Consider the following 27,978-nt stretch of genomic DNA (forward strand, 5'->3'; position numbering starts at 1 on the left):
TGGAACCTAATCCCCCAAATTAACCTAGGGGAACCTAAGGCTACCGTCATGGGGTCATTTTGACCCATTTGCATGTATGATCAAGGCAAGGGTTCCCAATCATAGAAATTAATAAAAGAATTCTTGAAGCCTTATGAACATGGCAGACCACCAGATAAAGAGGGCAATTGGGTACAAGAGGTTGGGGGTGATCCCCAACTAAGTTGGATTAACCCAATTGAGTTAGGTTTTAGGGCCTTTATAGGTCAATCTATCTAATTCCAAGAGACTTGGGTTGATTGAGTCACAAGCTCAAATGGAAATCAAAGAAAAAGGGAGGAATTGGAAATTTCAGAATTTGGATGGACCACCTACCTTGAGTTTAATGTGGAGAAGGTGGTAGTACACCACCAATGGTCCTCTCCCAAGCTCCCCAACTGCAATTGCTAAGAAATTTCAAGCCCTAGACCCTTCTTCCCTTTCTCCTCTTTCTCTTCTTCTTTTCCTTAGAGCAAAAAACAAAATTGCCTTGAGTTGAAATGAAATCCTAGACTAAGGGCAGCTTATATATGAGGGGTTACTAAAGGCTGTTTGGTTAGGCCCTAGGAGAATCAGTTTTTGAAATAGCTTTTGTAAACTAATTAAACTAGAATTTACAGCCTAAAGTCCTATGTTTAAGTCACGAGTTAGACATATCATGACATAATTGAGGCCCCGGGCATGTTGGCACATAGGCAGCCTCGGACCATAAGGGATGTGGGTCCCACAGGGGAAAATTACCTTTCAAACCCTATTACACTATTAAAACATCATTCCTATATGTAAAATAAGTTCTTTCCTAAACCCGGCCTATGAGATTGTGAGGTTCTACATATGCTCAATCCAACATGTTTGGCAAATGAAGCTTCTGTGCTGGGACCCGGCAGGTTCTTCGGATTCTATGATGACTAACTGTGTTAGCTCTCTGGAATCCTCCATAGGTAAGTCAACAGATTGGTCCGAATCCACAACCGATGCAGCCCACAACATTGAGGCAAGCATGGACACTGAACCAGAATCTGAAATCATACAAGTTCAGAAAGTCTCAAATTAGAGGTGGGTCTCACAAAACTTGTACAAGAGGTTGCACAAGGAGATTGGCCTGAATTTAAGCATAGTAGAGGCACCTTCTTTCTAGGGAATGAGGCAAAGGAAGGAGTGATTAACTCCTCTGATCTGGTTAGGGTTGAAGAAGAAGCTCTTGAGGGCCTTAGAGAGGTCTTATTTGATGGTCCCAGGAGGAAGAGAAGAAACCCAAACTGAAGCCATCAGAGCCTGGGGCTTTGTTAGCTTGTGAGAGTGGGTAGCCGCTATAATCTCCTTCTCAGAGGGGATAGCTTGGGGAAAACCAATGAGGTGACAAATGGATGAACTTGTTCAGAAGATCCTCAAGGATAGGATTAGTGGAAGCTGTGGGAGAAGCCTGAAAGATCTTTGTAAAATAGTCAACAACTTCACCCTTGATTTCAGCAACACTGTGGATAGAGGAACCATCTCTTGCAATAAGCATGGGAATGGAGTTGACATTGGTTCTAGCTTTCATTGACCTGTGAAAGTAGGCGATATTGGAGTCATCGAGCTCCAACCGTTTGATTCTGGACTTTGCCTCAGGAAGCTCTCCTTTTGAGCAACCACGGAAAGATCTGAGGACAGTTTAAGGTGGAATCTTTAGATTGTTGATGAGAATTTCATTAATAAAAAAGTAGTGCTGATGCAGCAAATCTTTCTTAGTCCATGATTGTGGAGAGCAGGCATGACAGCCATGGATATCTTTCATTAGTTGAGGTATTTTTTAATCTAGAGGTGAATTCTGACAAAGTTCCCCTCCCTCAAGGGATTAACAATTTAACATGATCATTTTTTAAAGTAAAATATTGAGGCTTGATGCTGTCAAGATTGAGAATCTGTTTATTTGAAAGATCTCAAAGAAACTGAAGATAGTATTTCAGGACCGCTTCAAATTCTGATTTGTTGGGTGGGGGATGGTGAAAATCCTGTCAGAAAATTCAATATAGGTTTGATGTCCAGATTGAGGGTAACTTTGCCCATTTTATTTAAACCTAAAGGATTATTAGCCTTAGATAATAAGGATAGTTTCGATATAATTTGATTAGGGATTTGTAAAGTCTTATATTGTTTACTTATATGCCTATACAGGATCATTGCTAGAAGATTACTATATTTCGTTTTGGAAAAAAATTGATTACTGGATATAGAAAACTTAATCTAAACAAATATACCAAACCCATTAGAGCCAACAGCCCATAAAATAAAACCTAAACGCAGAATCTCATCAATTCTAACAGTCAATTAATAAGAATTTATGAACATCAAATAGGAGCATCTAGCCTGTCCAAACCAATAAAAGAACTAAGCCCATCAAATACAATAAATATACTTCAAAATTTCAGAGGATTGGCAAATCCTTATCTACATCAGATCTTATGGGTTAAACGAGAAAGGGAAGACAGGGTGCATCTGCCTCTCAATCCCAGTAAACTAAAGCTGACAACTAAAATCCAGTTGTTGAAACATTAGGTTGGAACCATGTTTATAAAATGCAGACCATCCTGGACTGTAACTGACACCTACCCATGATCCAGCCTGATACACACATCCACCTGGTATCCACCCAGTTTTACAAATTGTAGGCTGTAGGTTGAGAGAGTCCAATGTAGTACCCAAACTGCTACCTAATTACTGCTCCAGGCTGCTTTAAACATTATTATCTGATGTTCTGGGTTCTGAATTGATTGATCATAGATCTGGCTGATTAACCTGGGACTGATGACCTGTCAATGGTTCAAGTCTGATATCTATGCTGGAAGCCTTATCATTGGTCTGTTAAGCACTAAAGCTCACTTTCTAGGTGACTAAAACCCATTACCAAGTATTAGAAATTTTCCGTGTGTCCACAATAAATGTAATGGGTAACGGACCAATGTTTCCTTAGGAGTTCATCTCTTGTGAGTGAGCACCCCAATTCTTGAGATGGTAATGTCCTATTATGTTTCAATGTGTTCACCACATTAATTTTTTTGGGGATTTAATCTGTTTAGTGACACCAAAGGATATCCTTCATGCATTGTTTTTAATCATTTGGATTAGAATTTCATGTGTCTATGGCCAGCTATTATCTTTTGGGGTACATTTTCTTTGCAGCATTTCATGTTGGGCTGTTGAGGTCTATAATAAACATGCTTAAGCTTAACTATCTTAATAGCTTGTTTTGGATCTACTGTGCCCTTATTTTAACTTTTCATATTACATATAGAGAATATTAAATGTCATAAGGGGTAAATTTCTTGTGGTATTTCATAATGGGTACATATACTTTTGGCATACATTATACTGTGGAAGAGTAAGGTTGCTTAACATTATCTTGGGTTTCATGTTTCAATGTTAGCATGCCTATAAAAGGTTTATAATAGTTTATGATTTCTGCTGCGATATTCTTTGTGGGATAAAGTACTAACAGGATTGAACCCTTTTACTTCTAATATTCAGTTAGTTGATCATTTATTACTTTCGTTTCTTTTCTTCCGTATTATTTTTTTGTCAAACTATTCTGTTTAGAGTCAATATATTTTATAACAAGGTAGTTTTACATGTCTACTACTAGTCTATAAGTCTACTCTTTGTTGTTGTCTATTGCTCTATTGTCTTTTCATTTGAATGTCATTCCTACTCTATGTTATGCTTCAGTCTTCTATTGTGTCATCATTCCTGTTGCATTTTGTAGTTTGCAGTAGTGATAAGTTCTTGTTGCTCCAGATGTTAAAATTGTTAGATTTGGAGAATTCATTGAGGCTAGAACAGTTCAATTATCATCACTACTACGTTTGGTTCACCCTTATCAGCTTCTTGTCTCCAAAGGTAATACATTCTTCTCACCACCACTCTCTTGTTAATCATAAGAGTTAATATTGGATATGGTATTAAGATTTCTTTGATTAAATTATTGTATGTTTATGTAGTTGGTTGAATCCATCAAACTTAGACAGATTCTAGAACTCTTTTAGCTAGATGACTTGTCATCGTTGTGGATTCTTTATTTGTGTTATAAACAATCATAAAAGTGTACACCCTTTGGAGCCTTGGAACATCATTTCCTTCATGGTGATGCTGTTTTCAACTGATTTCTTCTTTTCGTGGTTCCAGGTCTAATGGTATACGTTCCTTTGCTCATACAGATTTTACTAATAAGTGGTAAACTTAAGGTCCATCTGGATTGTTAGTTGTTTCACATTAATAATAACGGATAAGGGTCCAGACTATTTGGATGAGTTTAAGATTGTGGCAAATCCTAACTACCCAATGAATAGTCAAGCGAGATGATGATCAGATGGTTAGGGTTGTTGGAACTGTAAATCGGAGATGGGCCTGAGGCCCAGCTGGTCCGCCCACATGGGGCAGGCCGGCCGAGCAAAAAATGAGAGAGAGAGAGGGACGGTCACTTAAGTGATCGATCCCTCCTCTGATTGGCCGATCCCAGGGTTTAGCCTATATATAGATAAGGCATAAACCCTAGGAGTGTATTAATTAATTAGATCTCTCCCTCCTTCAAGTGTGTGTTATCCTAGGGTTTCCATTAAGTTGCCTAGGGTTTTGTGGTGTGGAGTTCTTCTTCGAGGAGAAACCTGTAGAGATCGCGTTGTGCTCGTAACTGCAAGCCACCTTTGATCATCCCTTCCGCTGCGATTCCATTCGGTTCAGGTAATCCCTAAACCTCTGTGATTAATGGAATGCTAATATTCTAACAGTGGCATCAGAGTCCGTTAGGGCTTGTTGTTCGCAGTTTTTTTCTTCCCCTTCGCCTATCGATTGACCCTCCTTGGCAGCGGCCTTGGCGCAAGGCGCGGCAGTAGCGCGCGGCTGCTGTTGCTGCCATGTGCAAGGCGCGCTGCAGCCGGCTGCAGGTGTTTTTATTTATTTAAAAAAAAAAACCAACGTTGAATGGGCAGCGGCCATGCTCGGCAGTGGCCAAGCACGGCCGTTGCAATTGGCCATGGCTGGTTTTTGGTTCTCTGGCAGTAGGTGGTTTAAAAAAAAATAAAAAAAAGGGGGAAACCGAGAAGAAAGGAGAAGAAAGAAGAAAAGGAAAAAACAAAACCCATTGCATCATGATGAGGTCATACTGTCATCATGAGTTTTTTTTTATAAAACAAAAGGTAATGATTGCGTTTTCAATTTGTTTTAAAAAAGAAACCCAAAAGCATCGGCGTTTTTCTTTGTTTTTTATGTTCTGCAGATGTTATGCCTGTGCGCACAGCTGCGGCAGCAGCAAGCCGTGGCCTGTGGCTGCCACGGCTGTGTGCCACATGGCTGCTGGTATGGCGGCCAGTCCTGCGGATATAAAAAAAAAATTGGACAGTTTAAGTTCTTTTTAAGGATTTGTTTTTTAAGGTTTTTTGGGGGAAGGAGATGGGTGAAGTGGGGATCCCTTCACCCACCCCCTTACCTTTTTTCCCTAATAAGCTTATATTTATGGTTAGTTACAACTATATGCATATGCTTTGATTTGTTGTACATGCATTGGGGATTATTATTGAGTTGGTTATTATATGGTTTCTTGATCTAGGAATAAATCATAATTTTTTATATGCATGTTATTTGATATATGTATTGTTTATGATTTGTTCTTGTGGCTCCTAACAAATTTTTGGGGATCTCCTTGTAGGGTTTCTCATTTTTGGGGGTATTTTATTTCATGTGCACCCCCATTAGTGAAATCATTTTGTGAGATCCATGGGGGAAAAATGGGAGATAGGGTGTTGCCCTAAATCGTCCCATATTTTTTCCATGTGTATTGGAGATCGCCCAAGGCCACTTTGTTAATAAAGAAACATGTGATTCCCCCTATTGCGGTATAGCCCTGTTTGACACTGCCATTAGGGTATCGTTGTCAAACACCCCATCCCATGCAACCATGTGTTTATTATTTATTTCTTATGGGATGGATTTGGTACTTGTCAAGTGACGTGTTTATTTGGATAGATGTGCGTTAGAGTTAGTACCTAGAAGTGATACAAAGTGCAGTGCTAGCCGGTAGTTTGTAGTAGGATCTTGAATGTAAAGAGCCGGTTGTAATTTTAATATTTTTTGAGAAGCCATGTAATGGGAGCTACTGCACTGCGTACCTGTGTGTATGGCGCATTAAATTGTGGTTAGGAGATTCTTGTTTTTTCTTCTACATTTGTTCGAAATCAATTAAGTTATACGTCCCCAGACCTACACATTGTGAGATTTGATTACCAGCTTAGCAAAGTTTTTGGTCTCACCGTGTGGGGAAGGGTACCACTAATTTTAATTAGGGTTTCTTGAATAAATTTGTGGATTTATGGATGTATACTAAATGTCATCCCTTGCACATTGTAGTGATGGCCTAAAAAAGTGTTGTTGCTGACCTTAACCAGGGCAACAAGTTGGATGGCACCAACTATGACATGTGGCACCGAAAGGCCAAGTTCTTGCTTAATGAGCAAGATTACCCAGAACTCCTGACCACTGAGATGGCCCCACCCGAAGTGGGTACTACCGCCCTTCACCGTCAAGAAAAAAGCGGCTTACGACAATTGGTTTAAGAGAGATCGTAGTGCGCGCTTTCATATGTTAAGCATGATGCACGATGATCTTATCAGCCAGTATGAGAAGTGCGAGACTGCCAAGTCCATTTGGGACCAGGTAAAGCTCGACTGTGGCGGTACATCCACGACCAGACTTAGGTCCATGACCTTGAAGTTTGAGATGTACCGTAAGGACCCCAAGCACACTATGGTTGAACACCTCAGGGTCGTGAAAGACATAATCCGGAAATTGGATGATGCTGCGGTACACCTTACCGATGAGCAGCAAGTACAGGCCGTCATAAGGACTTTGCCTGATTCCTGGGGGTAGATGAAGATAGTTCTGACACATAACGATACTGTTAAGACATTTAATGACATTGCCGCTCATGTGGAACTAGAGGCGGAGCGCCTAGAGGCAACCCAATCACATGCCCTTGTCGCCCAAGCGGGGTAGCACAAGAATGGGTTTAAGCACAAGGGACAAAGGACCACTGGGAATCAGGATCAAGCTCAGAAAGCTGCGCCAACTGGGCGTAAGACCACCAAGCGCCGACGTGGTAAGCGAGGTGGAAAGAAAGATATCACCAAGGTCAAGTGCTATAATTGCCAGAAGATGGGGCACTTCGCTCGTGACTACATTGAAACGAAGCAGGTACCATTTCTGTCTCTCTCTCCATGTACTTTTGTATGTACACACATTTTGGTTGCCCAAACCCAATCTGATTGGATTGTGGATACAGGTGCAACAAGACACATAGCGCGAGATCGAGTAGGGTTCGTAGATTATAGAAAGATTCCGGATGGCGCCCAAAGTATTTACATGGGGAATGGCACAAGTGAAGCAGTTCGAGGAGTTAGTACCTACCAGCTCACCTTGCGCACTGGGCGCATCTTGCTACTTCATAATGTGCTATACGCACCAGAAATCCAGCATAATCTACTTTCCGTTATTGCATTATTGACTTTAGGATATTCCTTTATTTTTTGTGGCGACTCTTTTGAGATTCGTTTGGATGGTAGTAGTTTTGGATATTGTAGACTTGAGAATGGTTTTATTAAATTAGATTTGATAATTCCTATTATTTCCTCTTCATCTTTTGTAGTTGATTCTAATACTAGTCCAGATTCAATTACTTGGCATGCTAGACTAGGACACATAGGTCGAGATAGGATGGGACGGCTAGCTCGAGAAGGCCTTCTTGGCTCACTCGTTAAAGTCAACCTACCGACATGTGAGGCCTGTTTAGCGGGTAAGGCCCACCGGAAGCCTTTTGAAAAGGCTAAATGGGTAACCTAGACCCCAGAGCTTGTCCATTCAGACATCTGTGGACCAATGAACGTGAAGGCACGTCATGGTGCTTCCTATTTTCTCACCTTTATTGATGATTATTCGCGATATGGTTATGTGTATCTGATCGCTCACCGCTACGAAGCGCTAGACTGCTTCAAACGCTTTGTAGCAGAGGTTGAGAATCAGCAAGGCAAAAGGTTAAAAACTCTGCGCACTGACCGAGGACGTGAATATTTGTCCGACCAATTTAAAAAGATGTGTGAGGAAAAAGGAATTACTACACAGCTGACTATTCCCCACTCCACAACAAAATGGTGTAGCAGAGCGGAGGAATAGGACGCTCTTAGATATGGTTAGATCGATGATGGCGGAGGCCAACCTCCCAATATCTTTCCGGGGGGATGCTATGTTGACCGCTGCCTATGTCCTTAACCGCGTGCCATCACAGTCAGTTCCCTCTACTCCCTATAAATTGTGGAAAGGCGCAAAGCCCATTTTGGGGCATATGCGATGGGGATGTGCAGGCTATGTTCATAGTACCTCCCATAAGTTTGGGAAACTTGGCCCTAGAGCTAAAAACAGTATCTTCATAAGATATTCCGATACCTCGAAAGGCTATGTAGTGTACGGTGAACATCAAGATGGAGGAATGACAGAGAGTGAGTCCCGCGATGTGAATTTTTTAGAGACCGTTTTCCCTAGTATTAGTGACGCTAGCAGAGACCTTGATCTCTTTGAGATAGAGACTGATGAAAGCGTCTCACCTACTCTTGGCGAGGGTGAGGAATTAAACACTCATCATGAGATCGCCAGAGAGGGTGAGAGTGATCATCAGCCCAGTGGGAGTGCACTACCTAATGAAAGCGCAAAACCCACGGGTCAAGAACCCTCTGCTCATAAGAGCGCACGTGGATACGTTCCCCGACGTCGTTTTGAGATTGAAGGGGACGCTGCCCTTGTCAGTGTCCCGAGGGATGAGGATGAGCCAGCCTCAGTGAGTGAGGCGCTCTCTTCTCCAGCTAAGGAAATGTGGCAAGCTGCTATGGAAGATGAGTTGAGTTGTATGGGTAAGAACCAAGTCTGGGAGTTAGTTGATCTTCCACCTGGGCGTAAGGCCATCGGGAACAAGTGGGTCCTAAAGGTCAAGCGAAAGGCAGATGGGTCAATTGACAAGTATAAGGCACGTCTTGTGGCGAAGAGATATACCCAAAAGGAGGGTATAGACTATGCTGAGACATTCTCCCCTGTGGTGAGAATGGCCTCAATACGCCTAATTCTAGCTATTGTTGCGAAGTTGGATTTGAAACTTTACCAAATGGACGTTAAAACTGCTTTTCTTAATGGAGAATTGGACGAGGAGATCTTTATGGCTCAGCCTGTGAGCTTTGAGAAGAAGGGACATAAGCGCAAAGTATGCCGTCTCAAACGTTCCATCTATGGTCTTAAGCAATCGTCTAGGCAGTGGTACATTAGATTTCACCATGCCATTACCACTACGGGTTTTGACATGATTGAAGAGGACCACTGTGTGTATGTTAAACGGTCCAAGGCGGGGTTCCTTATCCTATCATTGTATGTTGACGACATCTTGTTGGCTGGGTATGACATTGAAATGATTGTTGCCACTAAAGAGTGGCTGTCCTCTACTTTTGAGATGAAGGACATGGGTGAGGCTAACTTTGTGTTGGACGTGAAGATTGTGAGGGATCGCACTAGGAGACTACTTAGTTTGTCTCAAGAGACTTACATAAAGAAAGTCCTGGAGCGGTTTCATATGAGCAACTTGAAACCCGTTGACACTCCAATGGATAAGGCATGCACTTTGAGCCTAGACCAATGCCTTAAGAGTGATGAAGAGAGAAACCAAATGTCCAAAATACCCTATGCAGCGGCAGTAGGCAGTCTGATGTATGCGATGATGTGCACGCGTCCAGATATTTGCTTTGCCGTTGGCATGGTGAGCCGTTACCAGAGTAACCCAAGGCTAGCTCATTGGCAGGCAATAAAGAGGATACTTCGATACCTACGTGGCACTGCAGACCTCTCGCTCACCTTCAGTGGTTCAGACTTGAGACTGAGAGGCTACAGTGATGCTGATTGGGTTAGTAATAGAGACGAGTGCAAGTCCACTTCGGGGTATGCGTTTGTCTTGGGAGGCGGGGCTGTCACTTGGAGTACCAAGAAACAGACCTGCATCGTCCTATCTACGATGGAGTCGGAGTACGTCGCATGTTCAGTAGCAGTACAGGAGGCCGTTTGGCTCAGGAGGTTCTTGCAGAGACTTAGCGTTTCTGCTCACTCAGACGACGCTGTGCTTATACACTTGTGATGGCGGCGCTTGCATTTGCGAAGGACCCCAAGTTCCATGGTAGAGCCAAGCACATTGACATACGGTATCACTACATTCGAGACATGGGAGCGCAAGGTGAAGTGGTTCTGCAGCATATCTCCACTGGCAATATGTTGGCTGATCCATTGACTAAGCCCATTGCCAGAGATGTTTTCCTAGTTCACGTTAGGAACTTGGGACTCAGGCGGATCTGATATGTATTTGCTTTGAGACCACTTTGTTTGTGATGGACATTTATCTGTATTTCTCTTACATTTATTGATGAGCATATATTTGTTTGAGTAATCTTGTGTGTATACATTCATTGTTTGTAAAGATGTCATCAGGCTTAGAATCGACCCACTCACACGGGTGATTCGCCTTGGCTCTGGGGTGTAGCGAGCGAGATGAGCCCATGAGCATGTGTGCTCTATGGCGCCTTAGTTAGAGCTAAGATGAGACCTTTACTTGGTCCAACTTGGAAGACACCACACTTCCAAGTAGCCTGTTAGAAGCCAGATGTGAGGTTCTAGGCAGAAACCATGAGGGTGACTGCACTAGAGACTCAGGTTAGGCGCTTGGAGAAGCGACTAGACTAAGATCTATATGGCGTTTATTTATTGCGAGTGACATGCCCACCCTTGTGGGAGTTATGCCATAGCATGCACATCATACTGCATGTGCTCATGACGACCAATAGTGAGAGTGACCGAATGGATCCCTGCTTCGTCACTGTGTGAGCCACGTGGATTATATTAATCCCACAGTACCCTTATTACCTGAGACAATGTCATGAAAAAGACACCCAATAACGCTACTTTGACGTTCTCCTTAGGGCCATGGATGATGCAGTCCAACGGGAGGCGATTGGGAAAGCTGTTGGGGATATTTGGATTGACATGAGGGGCTCAGGGAAAACAATTGGACGTTGCACCTTTGTTATGTGACTCATTGCCCGACGACGTGTCGTATTTGTGATCGACGCAGTTATGAGTACATTACATACCAAGGATTAACACTGCTCATCATGAGGGGTCGAGAGTGTTAGATCGGGTGCAAGTGGATCGTTTGGGGTATTTCAAGACTTTTGAGAGTGATGTACTATGTTGGCTAGATGGAAGTTTGATATAGTACTCCTACCTTGTATCATCTCGACAGGTCGCACGCCCCATTACCTGTATGGAGGATAACACAGAATGAGAGAAACTTGAATGCATAATATATGCGCCCTGTGTAGACGAGTGGGAGATGTAAATCGGAGATGGGCCTGAGGCCCAGCTGGTCCGCCCACATGGGGCAGGCCGGCCGAGCCAAAAATGAGAGAGAGAGAGGGACGGTCACTTAAGTGACCGATCCCTCCTTTGATTGGCCGATCCCAAGGTTTAGCCTATATATAGATATAAGGCATAAACCCTAGGAGTGTATTAATTAATTAGATCTCTCCCTCCTTCAAGTATGTGTTATCCTAGGGTTTCCATTCAGTTGCCTAGGGTTTTGTGGTGTGGAGTTCCTCTTCGAGGAGAAGCCTGTAGAGATCGCGTTGTGCTCGTAACTGTAAGCCGCCTTTGATCATCCCTTCCGCTGCGATTCCATTCGGTTCAGGTAATCCCTAAACCTCTGTGATTAATGGAATGCTAATATTCTAACAGGAACAATGTCAGTTATAATATGCAGTGTATGCACTACAAAATATGTCGGGTTGGGTCGGATCCACGTCGCACTCAAATCTTTGGAATACAAGAAATAATCAACACTTGAAGGGAAAAACGTAGGTTTTTTTCAAAAAACTTGATCTTTTGCTTCAAATCTTGCATTTTAGTTCTTGTGTTTTTTGCTATGTTTCAAGGAGAATAGGTTCAACTAACTATTAGATGCATGCTTTGTATACATTTGCAAACATTTGAAGTCAAATCCACCATTATTCACCCAAAATCGAAAATGGCTTTTCCTTAAGGGTCAGTATTGTGCTTATGTTCGGTTAGTACACATCATCATCCTAGTTGCTCTTATTCTTAAAGACCATTACAGACATGAGTTTGATCCACCCCGACATTCTTCATGGCAATAGAGTGACTCTGCATGTAAGAAATCTCATCTTTTATAACAATTTACAAGTGCCGCACTTGTCTAGTTATATACATTATTCACAATTCTTAGTGTATGTGCATGATATATGACATATATTGCTTGTTTATATTGTTGTTTGTGTCAAAAAATGTATTTCCATGTGTATTTTGTTCATTTTCATGCGTTTCTACACCGATCGATACGTATCTCCGATACGATACAATACGATACGTCTCTTAAAATCGTCTGACCGATACGATATCTAATACCGATACTTTAAACCTTGGTGGCTGGTATAAAAAAAATGCAGAAATAAATCCTCAAAAAATTCATAACATAAGTAGGGAAGGTAAAAAACCCTCGGTGGGAGTCAACTCACCACCAAGGGTGGGTAAAAAACTAACGGCAAGGAAGGGAGAAGCCTCTCGTGGGAGAAAAAAAAATGGGCGAGAGGCCTGCGGGACTGGAGGGGGTGGTGGAAGGTGGTGGAGAGGCCTGCGGGGGCTGGCGGGGCCTTGCGGAGGTGGCGGTTGGTGGTGGAGGAGGGCCTGCGGTGGTGTCTGTCCTTAGGGCAGAATCACGAAGGAGAAGAGAGAGAGAGAAAAAAAAGAAAAAAAGGAAAAAAACTTAATTCCCATATCTCCGGAATATTTTTGGCTCTGATACCATGTTGAATTCCGCGAATACTGGCTTGAGTTAGAGTGACTACAACCATCTTTATTTATAATGAAGAGAAGAACATTCTGGAATGGGTACAAGGGCAAAAATACCCTTAAGATAATTCTACCCTTGAACCCATATTACAACAGTAACTAAATTAAACTACTAGGCTTTATAATTCAGCCACATGCAAGGAACAAATTAGAAACTAATAAATGTATAAACTACTTAAGTGCACTAATCCTAGCTGACTGGTCAAAGGAGAATCCTCTCAAAATCGTGGAGCAAAATAGATCCCTGCTTGGCTGGCCCGAGTTGGTCCTGCTTGGCTGGCTCGAGCTGGTCCATCTCTGGCCCAAAAAGGGGCCTGGTTCGATGGGTCTTTTGTCTCTTCCTCTGGCCAGAATCTACATCACTTTCTCCACTTGATGAGCCCACAAGATCTTCTAAAAAGCATCCCCACACAAGGCAAATATGGGCTGTGATACTGTTTATGTAAACAGTACCATGAACAGTGTTTTGGTCTTTTTTTTCTTCATATTTCGATCTACACCACCAAAATTTTCAACAAAATGACAGATTTTTGTAGAAAGTGTGACAAAATATTTTTCTTCACTTTGCAATTACTACATTAGATCTTAGTACAACAACAACTCAGCCTTAGCCCAATTAAATGGGGTTGACTACACGGATCCTTGCCCCCCAATCAGCTCTATTCGAGGTCATACTGTGTTATTAGTGTTTTCATTAATGTTATTGGTTTTTGCTTAAAATTTTTTATTATAACATTTAGATCCAACTGGATGGAGCCTTGTAAGTGATTTTCCCAAAAGAAGTCAGACACAATTAACTTCTTTGGAATGAAGATCTAGTGCAAATTGAAGGAGATATAATGAGTTCAGAATATGGTCTAGAGTAACTCTAGAGGCTTACCATGTGTCCAGAGTATGGTCTGAGTAACTCTAGAGGCTGCAAGATACTACCTTTTTACTCATCTTTTTGTGGTTCTCTAATTAGGTTTTTGTTTCTTCTTTTATTGTTGAGGGCGGGCCTGTTAGAGTTTATATGTTGTAAGGGTATTTTAGGGACTAGTTAGTTCACTAGTTGCCTTATATTGTAGTTCTCTTTTTCCCTTTTACCTCCTTAGGGAGGAGTATGTAATTTGTTCTATTCTCATTAGTGAAGTAATATAGGTGTGTGAGAGACATTCTCTCTAACACACAACTTTCCACTGAATTCTCTTTCTCTCCATTTCTTCATCTTCTTCTTCTCTTCTTCTATCTTCTTCTTCTTTCTTACCTTACATCCATTACCTAAATCTCAACTTGGTATCAGAGCACTCTCTGATTCTGGTTTGAGAGTCGTTCTACCTGTTCTCCTTCTTCTCTCCCTCTCTTTGGAACCCTAGGTTACAAAGGGGTTCCAAGGAAGGGACTGCTATGTGAAAAACCTTGAAAGAAACATGCCATATGCCTAGATGAAGACTATGGAAACACCAACAGAGGTATTCAGGTGAAGATTTGACTATTTGAATCCCAAATCAACAAAGGAATGTTCAGACTTGGTTACCGCCAGCTTCTCCGTGTATAGCTTGTCTCTTCTTCACCCTACATTTGTTCAAGTCCAATCTTGGTTCATTGGAGTCGCCCTAGGCTCCTCTTTCAAGCTTCCAAAAGCCTAGTTGCAAAGGGAGAAAGCTCAAGATCTGTAACTCATGTTTGTGCTGCTGCTACAGTACCACCAGCACTTCCTTTCTTTCTTTCGATTCTCCCTTATTCCAACATATTTTACAGTGGGAGCAGGCTTGTTAGAATCGCCCAGAGGCATCCTTTAAGGTCCTTAGGGAATCGGCTAGTGATATGGAATGGTTGTAGAACATAGTTGTCTTCTTTACAGCTTCTGGTTTACCTCTTTGTTTCATCTATACAGCCTTGTGGTGTGTTGCATGGTTGCTGTTGGTTGAAGGAGTATTTTATTTGAGTGTTCTTGATTGTTATGGAGTGAAGCTAAGGTAAACATAGTACATTTGCTTGTGGTGGAATCAATTGCTGATTTGTCTCTGTATTTGGGTTAAATGTGGTCTTCCCATTTGAGCTGAATATTATTCTTTCGAAGTGGGACTGCTTTCTGTTGATAAGGAAAGTGGTTTGAGCTTCTCCAGTTGTGGTGTTGCATCTCTTTGATCTTTGTGTTGTTCACTTTGTTTGACGGCTGGACTGCCTTCTTTCTTGGGTTGAGAAGTGTACTCCCCATTGGATTTGAGTATCATTTCCTTTTCTTTGTTGATTCTTACATTATGTCAGCTCTTGGAGGAAGAGGCCAGGGTCCACCCCAAGGAAATGACAGAGATAGGTTCTGCTGTGACCACTGTGGGAAGTTTGGATACACGCGAGAGAGATGTTGGACACTTCATGGTTATCCCCCTGGTATACCAGACAGCAGAAGAGGGGGAGCCAGAGCATACATCTTGTTGACTGAGGATACACCTATGCGACCTCCATATGGACTACAGACAGACACTGGTGTACTGCCAGCTTCCACTTTACAGGCCTCTACATTTGGCCCTTCTACTACCTCTATGTGGGTCATTGACTCTGGAGCCACTGACCATAGGACTGGCATATCTCAGTGTTATGACTCTTACTCTACTTATTATGGTCAGGAAAAGGTTAGAGTTGCTGATGGTTCCTATTCTTCCATTTCTGGTAAAGGTAGTGTCTGTGTTACTTCATCTCTCTCTCTTGACTCTGTTCTACATGTTCCTCAATTTCATACTAATCTCCTATCTGTGAGCCATCTAACCAAATCCTTGAATTGTTCTGTTACTTTCTTTCTGTCTCATTATGTTTTTCAGGATTTTGTGACAAAGAGGGTAATTGGCAGAGGCCGTGAGGAAAAGGGACTCTACCTTCTTGATACAGGACCATCTTCTCTTACGACTGCTCAGTCATATGTTTGTGGGTGTAATGACAATAGTAATGTTGGCTCTGTGATGTTGTGGCATCAACGTTTGGGTCACCCTTTTTTTGGTATTATGAGGGCAAAATTACCCCACTTGTTTTCTTCCATTCCTTCTTCCCATGTGTTTAAGTGTGAACCCCATTTATTTGCCAAACATTGTCGTTCTCCTTATCCTTATCATGGTCATAGATCTGATGTTCCTTTCCATATTGTGCACTCTGATGTTTAGGGACCCTCTCCCACTACTTCTCTGTCTGGCTGCCGTTATGTTGTTTCCTTTGTTGATGACTATTCCCGGTCCACTTGGACCTACATGATGAAGAAAAAAAGTGATGTTTATGATGCCTTTAAAATTTTTTATCAGTTTATTTGTACCCAGTTTCATACTCGCATTCAAATTGTTTGTTTTGATAAAGGGGAGGAGTATATGTATGGGGGGCTTCAACAGTTTTTTATTGATTATGGCATTATCCATCAAGTTGCCTGTGTTAATACCCCTTAACAGAATGGGGTGGCAGAAAGGAAAAATCGCCATCTGTTGGAAATGACTAGGAGTCTCCTGTTTGGCATGCATGTTCCTAAGACTTTTTGGTCTGTAGCCCTTCTTACTGCTGCCTTTTTAATCAATCGCATGCCCTCTAAACTTCTTGGCTCGAAATCCCCTATAGACTTGTTGTCTCCTCAGACTTCTGCTTTCTCTCTTCCTCCTAAGGTGTTTAGGTGTGTCTGCTATGTCCATGTCAATAAATGTGCTCGGACCAAGCTTGACCCCAAAGCACTCAAATGTATTTTTCTTGGATACTCCTCCTCTACCAAGGGGTATAAGTGCTACCATCCCTCTTCCAGACGGACATTCTCTAAAGTTGTTACCTTCTTTGAATCTATTCCTTTCTTTACTTCTTCAGGGGGAGAATAGTGAAAATGAAGAGGCTGTTTCTATCCCTTTCTATCCACCTTTGCCTACTTCTCCATTTCTGTTTGATATTGGGAAACACAAAGAAGGGGCTGTTGTTGATACTGATACTCATTTAGGTGATGATGCTAGCAATGAAACAGAAGGGGCTATTGTTGAAAATGGTTCTGGTAATCAGAAAGATTACCACATTACATACAAAAGAGGTGAAGGCTTGCATAATACAAGACAGAAGACCTGCCAAGAGCCCTCTTTGGATCCTCATCCTGAGCTCCACCAACCTCATTCTGGTGATATCCCTTCTCCTCCTTCTGATTTAGACCTTCCGATTGCTGTCAGAAAAGGAAAGGGAGTTTGTACTAACCCTATTTCCTAGTTTGTTTCCTATGATGCTCTCTCTCCCACAAGTCTTGCTTTCACTGTTGCTCTTTCTTCTGATTCCATTCCCAGGAATCTCACTGAAGCTATATATGACCCAAAGTGGAAGTAAGCCATGTTTGAGGAAATGATGGCTCTTGAGAAGAACGGTACTTGGAAATTAGTAGATCTTCCCAGGGGAAGAGTCCCAGTCGGATGCAGGTGGGTCTATACAATCAAGTATAGGTCTGATGGTGTAGTTGAGAGGTACAAGGTAAGATTGGTGGCCAAAGGTTATAGTCAAGTGTATGGGATTGATTATCAAGAGACATTTGCTTCTGTAGCTAAACACAATTCTATTCGGGTTCTCTTATCATTGGCAGCCAATAGGGATTGGCCCCTATTCCAGTTGGATGTGAAGAATGCGTTCCTCCATAGTGACTTAGAGGAGGAAGTATACATGCAGCCTCCTCCTGGCTTCAAGTTCCCTTCAGCTGAAGGCAAGGTGTGTCTCCTCAAGAAGGCTTTATATGGTCTCAAACAGTCTCCAAAAGCATGGTTTGAGAGGTTCAGGCAGGCTATTTTGAAGAATGGATACTCTCAAAGTCAAGCTGACCATACCTTATTTACCCGGAGTGGTAATGGTACCATTACAGCCCTTATAGTCTATGTCGATGACATTATTATGACTGGTAATGACAGTGTTGAGTTAGCTAGACTGAAGTCTTACTTGGCTCAACAGTTTGAGATTAAAGATTTGGGTCCCTTGAGGTATTTTTTGGGAATTGATGTTTCGGTCCAAGAAAGGCATCAACATATATCAAAGGAAGTTTGTTCTTGACTTGTTGAAAGAGACAGGGATGTTGGGCTGCAAACTAGTGAGCTCTGAGCAAAATCACAAACTAGGAGAAGATTGTGGTTTCCCTCTTGTTGATGCAGGGAAGTACCAGAGGTTAGTGGGGAAACTCATCTACCTATCTATGACTCGCCCAGATATTTCTTATGCAGTGGGGGTTGTGATTCAGTTTATGCATGCCCCCAAAAGTGGGCACTTGGATGCTGTTTACTGTATACTTAGATACTTGAAGTCCTCCCTAGGGAATGGACTATTGTATGCTAGGCATGATCACCTGAGGATAGAGGGCTTTACAGATGCTGATTGGGTTGGATCCATCTCAGACAGAAGATCTACTTCTGGTTATTGCACATTTGTTGGTGGTAATTTGGTTACATGGAGAAGCAAGAAACAACCTGTTGTAGCTAGATCCAGTGCAGAGGCAGAATTTAGGACAATGGCACATGGAGTTTGTGAACTTAAATGGCTGAAGCGATTAGTTCAAGAGTTAGGGTTTGCTGCAAATGATCCTATGCGGCTCTATTGTGACAACAAGGCAGCTATAAGCATTGCTCACAATCCGGTACAACACGATAGAACTAAGCACATCAAAGTGGATCGGCATTTCATCAAGGAGAAAATAGAATCTGGCTGTATTTGCACTCCTTTTGTGAAGATAGGTGATCAATTGGCGGACATCTTTACCAAAGGGCTTTCTTCTTTCCAGTTTGGTACCCTATTATGCAAGCTGGGAATGCATGATATTTATTCTCCAGCTTGAGGGGGAGTGTTAGAGTTTATATGTGTTAGAGTTTATATGTTGTAAGGGTATTTTAGGGACTAGTTAGTTTACTAGTTGCCTTATATTGTAATTCTCCTTTTCCCTTTTACCTCCCTAGGGAGGAGTATGTAATTTGTTCTATACTTCTATTCTCATTAGTGAAGTAATATAGGTGTGTGAGAGACATTCTCTCTAACACACAACTTTCCACCGAATTCTCTCTCTCCATTTCTTCATCTTCTTCTTCTCTTCTTCTTCTATCTTCTTCTTCTTTCTTACCTTACATCCATTACCTAAATCTCAACTGGGCCTTGGTGCAATGGTAAGGTTGCTCCATTGTGACCAAGTGGTCACGTTCAAGTCTGGAAACAGCCTCTTTGCGAAAGCAGAGGTAAGGCTGCGTACATTATGACCCTCCCCAGACCCCGCAATGGCGGGAGCCTTGTGCACTGGGTACGTCCTTTTTTCCTTCTTTTATTTTGGTAAAACTAAAAGCAGGTATTTGAACATGAACTTTTATTTTGGTTTTCATAATTTTATTCTTTTTATCTATTATAGATAATTATTATCATAGAAGTAATATCCAACTGACTGGATGACAAGGAATTAAATGATACATACCAGAAGGAATGTTGCTTCTAACCACTTTAGAGAATTATTTTCTTTGATCGGTTCAGTTTCTAAATATTCTGAAATTAGCGATGAAGGCAATTCAGTGGTTTTGTTTCTTAAATAAATCCAACTATAAAACTGGGTGTTCAGTTTGCGTAACCCAAAGTACAGACATTCCCTGAGTCCTCATTTGGACTTTCATCTTGACCAATTTCTTATTTTTAATTCTGGTTTTGCTTGGATTTATGACCATGAAATCTGGGTGGTGGATGTGTATTGATTTCAATTATTCAATTAATTTTTCTTGGTATCAGATTCATAGTAGTACGAGGCTTTATTTTTTATTTTATTTTTCTCTCTCGTTTTTTTTGGGTGGGTGGGGGGGTGTTTAAAAGGAAAGTTGTGGAGGTAAGTCCCCAGAGTACACAAGCTTCCGTTAATATCAGGTTGCTCAAAGATGGCTAGGTTCTTCTTTGCACATATTGGGATGGTACTATTTAAAAAAAAAATTCTACTGGAAGTCCAAGAGTCTTCCGACACCTTACTCATCTCCAAGAGCATTTCCCAGTCTAATTATTTGTATGTCCTACAATTTGTATTAACCACTTTCATAAGTGAGTTATACTATTATACAATTATATAGGCGTAGATGACTTACTGGCAGCTTGTCGAGTTGGGAAAACCACTAAAGGGAAGCTGAGAAGGGTGATAGAATGGGCGCAGCAAGTTGGACCCACAGTTCACCATGTTGAATTGCACACTTATCAAGTACAATCTGCACCTTTTAATGCATGATTTTATCTTTAGTTTATTGATATCAATTCAAGCTATGTGCCTATGTCTTGAGAGGTCTGCATGTGATACATTATGGTTTGAATTGTTTTACCTTCACTTTCAAGCTTCCTCCTATATAGGTTGTGTTTCCTAATTAATTCCTCTTGGACTGCAATTTGTTGAGGTGTGTATTCTGATCATGAATTTGTTGTCATTCCACCTTAGAGTTGAATTAATAATTTGTACGGAATTGCATTTGGCGATCATGTGATGTCAATTTGAGGGGTACTTCTGCTTATGTTTTAGTCGGTTAAGAAGTTTTAGACTTTAATGATAAAAAAGAAAGTACAAACTAGACGAGAGAAATATGATATATGGTCTTACCTCCACATATGCCCCGATCTTTAGCTAAAAGGAGAAAATTACATTGCTTGCCTTAAAGAGTGGATCAAGAGGCTGAAAGAAATATGACTAGGCAAGCCACTACTTTTCCTCTATAAATGGTTAACAGCAGTGGTGGTATCATCCTATTGTGCCATATAATACTGTGCATTTATTAGTTGGTTTCGTCAATTTTTTACCATGCCATTTAGTTCGGAATCAAAGTGAGGAGAATAATTTGACTTGTCACTTGTGACAGAGGTCCTCTTTATTTATAATGAGATTACAACCCAAGAGGGTAAAAACGGAATAGGGAAAAATAATATAAAACCCTCATGTAGCCTAATGTAAAATGATAAGATGCTAATCCCACGGATCTCAACACTGCCCCTCAAGTTGGTGCAAATATATCATACATGCCCAACTTGGAGACTATTGGGTGAAACCCTTTACAATTTAATCCAATTGTGAACACATCGGCCAGCTGATTAATAGAATTGACAAAAGGAATACAGATAAGGCCTTGTTCTATCTTCTCTTTGATGAAGTGCCGATCAATCTCAATGTGCTTTGCCCTGTCATGCTGAATTGGTTATGGGAAATGCTGATCGCGGCTTTGTTGTCGCAATAGAGACGCATGAGAGCTTCAGTGGTAACATCCAAACCAATCAACAACCCTTTCAGCCACATCAGTTCACAAATGCCTTGAGCCATAGCACGATACTTTGCTTCAGCACTGGAGCGTGAGACAACAGACTGTTTCTTACTACGCCATGTGATCAGATTACCTCTAAGGAAAGAGCAATAGCCAGAGGTAGATCTCCTATCATCGATGGAACCAGCCCAATCGGCATAAATAAAAGTCTCTAGCCTCAGGTTCCCATTGTTAGAAAGATAATACCTTTTCTAGGGGCAGACTTCAGGTACCTTAAAATCCGATGCATTGCATCAAGGTGAGATATCCGGGGGTCATGAAGGAAGCGGCTTACAATACCTAAAGCATAGGGGTAATGTCAGGCCTGGTATGGGATAAGTAGATCAACCGACTAACAACTCTCTGGTACTGCTCTCTGTCAACTAGGTTGCCCACAACACTATATAACTAATGGTTAACCTCAATAGGGGAATCAGCAGGCTTACAACAAAGCATTCCTGTTTCACTAAGGAAGTCCAGGACATATTTTCATTGAGAAATTAAAATCCCCTTATCAGATCTTGCGACTTCAATCCCAAGAAAATGCCGGAGAGGCCCTAGATCCTTGGTTTCAAACTCAGTGGCTAGCAGATTTTTAAGGTGAGAGATCTCAGTTGCATTGTTCCCAGTGATCATGATGTCATCTACATATACAATAAGAGTTGTTTGTGATCAAGGTTCAAAAACTCGGGTCTCGGAGCCATCTCGGCCCAGCCTAAAACCGAGTTGAGCCGAGATCTCGGCGAGTTTGTGCATTTTTTTTTTTCAACTCGGAAGCCCATCTCGGTGGGTTTTAGACCTCTTTTGGGTCTGAAAATCGGTATACAACCTATTTTAGGTCATTTAAACACAATGGCATTATCAGATTTTGCAAAAACAAAGTCCAAATAGGACTTTTACATCGGACCCTTAGTTGGTAGGCGACGACGTATTAAAATAGCATACTATATACATTAATGACATAATTTATGTATATAGGACTCAAACAAAACATTCAATTAATAGGAAAACAACTTAATAAGCATTACAAATGTTAAAGTGAATAAGTGATACATCAAATTGCTCAAACTTAACAATGTTACAAGTTACAACTATCATCACATAAAATGAGATTGAATCACATATTCATTCCCCATTTGTCCAACATAGTCTTCCCATGACATATTGTTGCTCCACTGTTGCATATAGTTCTCCACAGCATTCATATAAGAGTTCTCATCCACATATGCTAAGACCCCTATCCTAGGGTATAGCTGTTCCATAGTGGCGTTAGACCGTTGCCATGAAGGTTGAGATCCACTGCTTATGTTACTGTCATATTGAGGAATGTATGGGACTGGGAATGTGGACCCAATGCTGGACCCAATGCCAGACTCACTGCTTTGATAATCATACGCATGTGTTGACTGGCCAAACTGACCATAGGCACTATATTCAGAACCGGTGCTCTGCTCGCCATAATCATAGTGATGATGAGGTTGATATGATTGCCACGACTGATGCTCACTACCAGTATCCATAGTCATGCTTCCAAAACTTGCGACCCGTCCTTCTCTTGTACGTTTTGCTGTGGCCACCATGGTCTTGATCTTGTGTGGCATGTGTAAACTGAGACTCACCTGTGAAACGTACGGGGTCCTCCTGCGTTCTCACATCATACTGGTATTGCTTGCGTATCCCCTCATGACGATCATCATAATAACCACCACTCTGCATGCCACCACCACCACCACCACTACCAGCATCACCACCAGTAAGGTCATCACCACCACCGTCATCATCATCATCAGGAGCAGTTCCTGTTGCATCCTCAAAAGGTCTCGGTGACTGAGAATGTGCATGCCCCTCTTGAGACATATAGTCGTCAACATCTGTACCGGTTACAGACGTAATGGTGGAGTCGGGCCTACCTCCAGGCTCATCCATCTCTGGTGCACCACGATCCCTCACCCATTGGAATAGAGGATCCTCATCATCATCAGAGTCCTCCTGGAATATGTTGGCTAGCTCGATGGGATCTTTGTCATTTTTCTCAAATTCTTCACGTATGTGCCTCATCCTTAGTCTTATATTATAATGCACATACACCAGCTGCTCCAGTCGTTGACTACCCAATCTGTTCTGCCTCTTTGAGTGTATCAATGCGAATGTACTCCAGTTGCGCTCGCACCCAGAGGATGAACAAGTTTGTAAGAGTACTTTGATTGCTACCTTCCTCAGGTTGGGTGAACTTGTACCATAAAGCACCTACCAATCAACTGCATTATAAACATAGAATATTAAGAATATGTGCATTCTAAAGGGATAAAATTATAGTTCATAAATGTAATGTCATGCCACATTGCCACCTACTAGGGTTTGACTTTTGTCTACCCTCCACTGTAGCTTTTCGACTGAAACTTGCTGAGGCCTCTCTGAAGAATTTGATCTATTTTCATTTTAAATTTCAAACAGTGTTAGAGGCATTAGTATTTGCTATTTAGTAATTACATTCCTTTACTTACTACCAAAGTAATAAAGTCCCATACTCTCACCTCATTATTGCAGTCAGATTGTGTCTTGGCATTGACCTCCAACTTCTCAATAACAGTTTCAACTGCCAGTAACAAATCCGTGTCTAGCCTAAGATTATGCAAGTATTGGTACTTTGGATTCAAATAGTATGCTAGTAAAGGGGAAACCACAAATATAAGTTGTTAGTGACTTAATACTTTTGAGTTTTGAATATGTAAATGTAAAAACTCATATAAAGTTTAAAGTATGTTGAAGTGTTGAACTCACCAGCTTTATGCAAAGGATGACTCAAGAGCTTATCCCATCGCTCATCAATGATGTTAATGTATGAGCGAGCACTTCGGGGTATTGCAGCTCGGACCATTTCCTTCATCTTCTGCAGGGCAAAATATATGTGGGGCAAGGTAGGCTTCTTCTTCGTGTCAACCATCCTTAGTACTGCCACCACTGGCTTTAATATGACAACAACTTTATACAAGTCCTTCCAAAATTGATCACTTGTAATGGTCTGTTGTGCTACCTTCCCTTCTTCTGTCCTAAAACCTGGCCAAGTAAACCATTGTTCACTTGCAAACATTGACCTCAGACCTACCATCTTCGTTTGAAAGCTCTTCAATGCAATGTAATTGGTGGAACATTGAGTGACACCAGGCCTCACTAAATACCCCTTGCATTTTTCCCTCATCATGGCTAAAGCATAACCATGGTTATACACAAAGGTGGTCACTTGCCTTGCCCTATTGACCACACCAGCCACCAAAGCTTTTTTCCCCATGTCCTTCAGCATTAAATCAATAGAATGGGCTGCACATGGAGTCCAAAAGAGGCGGATCCTCTTATTCTTCTTGTTCATCAATTTCTCTCCAGCCTTATTAAAATTAGAACCGTTATCTGTCACAATTTGGATAACGTTATTTGCTCCTATATCTTCCTCCACCACTTGCTTCAGTAGCTTATACAAATATGATGCATCCTTTACATGCTTTGATGCATCAACAGACTTCAAGAAGACAGTCTTCCGATTACAACTCACCATGAAATTTATAATGGACTGTCTAGTAGGTCCAGTCCAACCATCAGCTATAAGAGTAACCCCATATGTGTCCCTCCTTGGCTTCAGACCCTCTATGTACTCTTTCAGCTCCTCTACCTCTTTAGGCAAATATACATTGTATAACTCATATGGTGTAGGCCCCTTCCATCCTGGGCCAGCCCTCCCTGCAGCGTCAAGAAATGCATTATAATATGTTCCTTGTGCTACATTAGCTGGAATGCCATTGTATAGCATGAACTTGCTGAAGGCTTTCCGTGCTTCCTCTTGTTTACCACCAAACACTTGTGGGATAGTTGGCTGGAAGGCATCTTGTTGCCAAAAGGTAGATGGATCCTGCTCAAAAATGGTATCTGGGGAACGTGCTCGTGGTAGGGCTTGGGGCCATGGGATATCTCTTGTGCCAGTGCTTCTCCTCCTCTCATCTTGTTGCACTGGTGCAGCTGAGCCAGATCCACTAGCTCCTCTTGCTTGCTCATATGCTCTTATATTCTCAAAATGAAAACTTTGCCTACTCTCTGTCAATCTGCTGGTAAATCCTCCATTCAGCCTCTGATTCGAACTCACCAGGTGTAGGCTTATATTTAGTCTCATCTCCTACTCCTCCACAGATCTCTATACCTGGCCTCTATAGAACTGCCTCATCAAAAGCTATTTGTTGTCTTTCCCTCTCAGCTTTCTTTGTTCGTACTCCTCTCAAGTTTTGTGCCATTGCCAGTTTCACTTGGCTTGGAACATTTCGGCATTTGGCAACATCCTTGCCCAGACCAGACAAATGTTCCTTTAGTCTAGTTGCTCCTCTAGAATTTAGAATCTTTCCACAGTAGTTACACTTTGACTTCTTTTTGTCCTCAGACATCGGGACTCCATGTAGCCATGCTATATCCCCTATTGTGTAAGAAATATCTTATTTTTTACACTGTTACATAAAAAAACATGTATTAGTAACTATTACAGACTTAAAGTAAAGTATTAAACACTTAAAGTATTGTATTCATAACTATTAAACATAATATGAAGCTATTAGAACAATCAAATACCTATCTCTTATTTATTCCCTAACCCTAGTATTTATTTATTAATTAAAAATAATTTTTATTAAAAATAATTATACCTTCAAATATAAAATATTATAACATAATGATGTATTTGACATCATTTGAAGTTGGACATTATGTACAAATGTTGTGCATAATTTTCCAACAAAAACAGGTATTTTTCCTTAATGTTATATATTTTTTAAACTATTTTAATAATATTATTATTAAATCTGAAAAAAAAATATATTTTTTTTAATGGGTGAAAAAAAAAATGACTCCATGAGGCTGTAGAGCATGCAAACTTGTTTAACATATATCAAAATCACATCCAAACAATAAGTATTTATCCTTTTTTTTTAATTTCTTTTTTGAAAAAATTCATTTTTTTTTCAGAAATTATAATAAAAAATTAAATAATCCAAAAAAATTCGGCCTCCATCAAGTGATAGATCGGCCAAAGTTGTGTAACATAAATCAAAATCACATGAATCTACCAAGATTTCATCAATTTTATTTGAAAAAAATAGATTTAGGGAAAATGGGTTACCCTTCAAAAATCCTTCAAAAACTTGATCAATCTTCCAAAAGTGAGCTTCAATCTTCAGTTTGGCAGCAAAATCATCTTCCAAAGCTTTGAATCCAAGCAAAAAATGAAGAAGGGAAGAGAGGATTTGAGAGAAGAAGAGAGGCTTGAGAGATAAAAAGGCCTCTTGACAGAACTCGGCAGAGTTCTGTCGAGATGGCTTATAAGTTATAACTAAAATGGGTCAAAAACCCACCCGAGACCCGAGATATTGCTCCATGACCCGAGATCTCGGCGAGATTTTGAATTTCTCTTCAGCCATTTGCATACTCACCCGAAACGAGAAATTACCCGAGATCTCTCCGAGATATGGTATTTTTTCCACTCGACTGCCATCTCAACTCGGTTTTTCGAAAAACCGAGAATCTCGGCGAGATCTCGCGAGATTTCGGACTATGGTTGTGATTTGGGAACCACTCCTCTTCACAAACAGTGTATGATTGGCTTGGCTTTGTTGGTACCCAAACTTCTTCATGGCTTTCAGGAACCAACTAAACCAGGCCCTAGGGGATTGTTTGAGTCCAAAAGGGACTTTCGTAATCTACATACTCGGCCAGCCGAGGAGGTGGAACCAAAACTAGGAGGCAAATCCATATAAACCTCTTCTTTAAGGTCTCCATTTAAGAAGGCATTCTTGACATCTAGCTATTACAGGTTCCATCCCAGATTGGTAGCACAGGACAACAAAGCTTTGACTGAGTTCATTTTTGCCATGGGCGCAAAAGTTTCTTGGTAGTCTATCCTATAGGTTTGGGTAAAGCCCTTAGCCACTTGACGAGCCTTGTATCTCTCAACAGTACCATTTGTCCTTTGCTTGAATGTAAATACCCATTTGTAGCCAACTAATTTTTCCCTGTTGGGCGAGGGACAAGTTCCCATGTACCATTCTTGTCCAATGCTTGCATTTGTTCTATCATGGTAGTCTTCCACTTTGGATCTTTAATGGCTTCCTTCCAATCCTGTGGAATAGACACAATAGACAAGGAGGAAACAAAGGCAAGATGGGAAGGTGATAGAGACTCATAAGACACAAAATGAGAAATAGGGTGTTGAGTATAGGAGTGAACACCTTTTCTTATGACAATGAGACGATCATCGGGGTCAGGTATATTATCAGAAATAGGAGAAATATTACCTGATGGAGAGGGCGAATCTAGAGGAGGCGCTACAGTGGGTAATGGTTGGTCTCTCATGGTCTCATTGTTCTTGGATCTACTCCGAGTGTAAGTTATTACTTCCAAGGGGGCAGGAATAGTTTCTTTCTCATTGTTACCGTTAATTGGGGGCTCCCCCTGAACTGTAATATCAGTAACATCAAGAAAATCATCAATAACCATAGGACACGATTGCTCTTCTTCAAGACTCTCCCCCTAAAGAGGTATCGTGAAACAAGGTTCCAACTCATGAAAGGTGACATCCATGGTTACATAGAGACGGCGAGAAGGAGGGTGATAACACTTATAACCCTTTTGAGAAGCCGAGTAACCCAGGAAGATATACTTAATAGCATGGGGATCCAACTTAGACTGAGAAGGGGATGAGTTATGG

At 41.3% G+C, this 27,978-nt stretch overlaps 1 protein-coding gene and 1 long non-coding RNA gene across 2 annotated transcripts in view; one reads left to right on the top strand and one right to left on the bottom strand.

Annotated features, from left to right (window-relative positions):
• LOC122663799 overlaps nt 1-27,978 on the top strand; it is a 77,248-nt gene that overhangs the window by 40,815 nt on the left and 8,455 nt on the right. The window contains exons 4-5 of the mRNA XM_043859443.1: nt 3,793-3,894; nt 20,037-20,161. The gene's annotated coding sequence lies outside the window, so the exon portion shown is untranslated. The remainder of the gene's footprint in view (nt 1-3,792; nt 3,895-20,036; nt 20,162-27,978) is intronic.
• Nucleotides 20,169-27,508, bottom strand: LOC122663800. The gene is made up of 3 exons (XR_006333223.1): nt 27,498-27,508; nt 25,314-25,323; nt 20,169-20,330 (listed from the first exon to the last, which is right to left on the bottom strand). It is a non-coding gene; the product is annotated as an uncharacterized LOC122663800 (long non-coding RNA).

This window comes from Telopea speciosissima, chromosome 6 (genome assembly GCF_018873765.1).
Source record: "Telopea speciosissima isolate NSW1024214 ecotype Mountain lineage chromosome 6, Tspe_v1, whole genome shotgun sequence".
In the NCBI taxonomy this organism is placed as follows: Eukaryota; Viridiplantae; Streptophyta; class Magnoliopsida; order Proteales; family Proteaceae; genus Telopea; species Telopea speciosissima.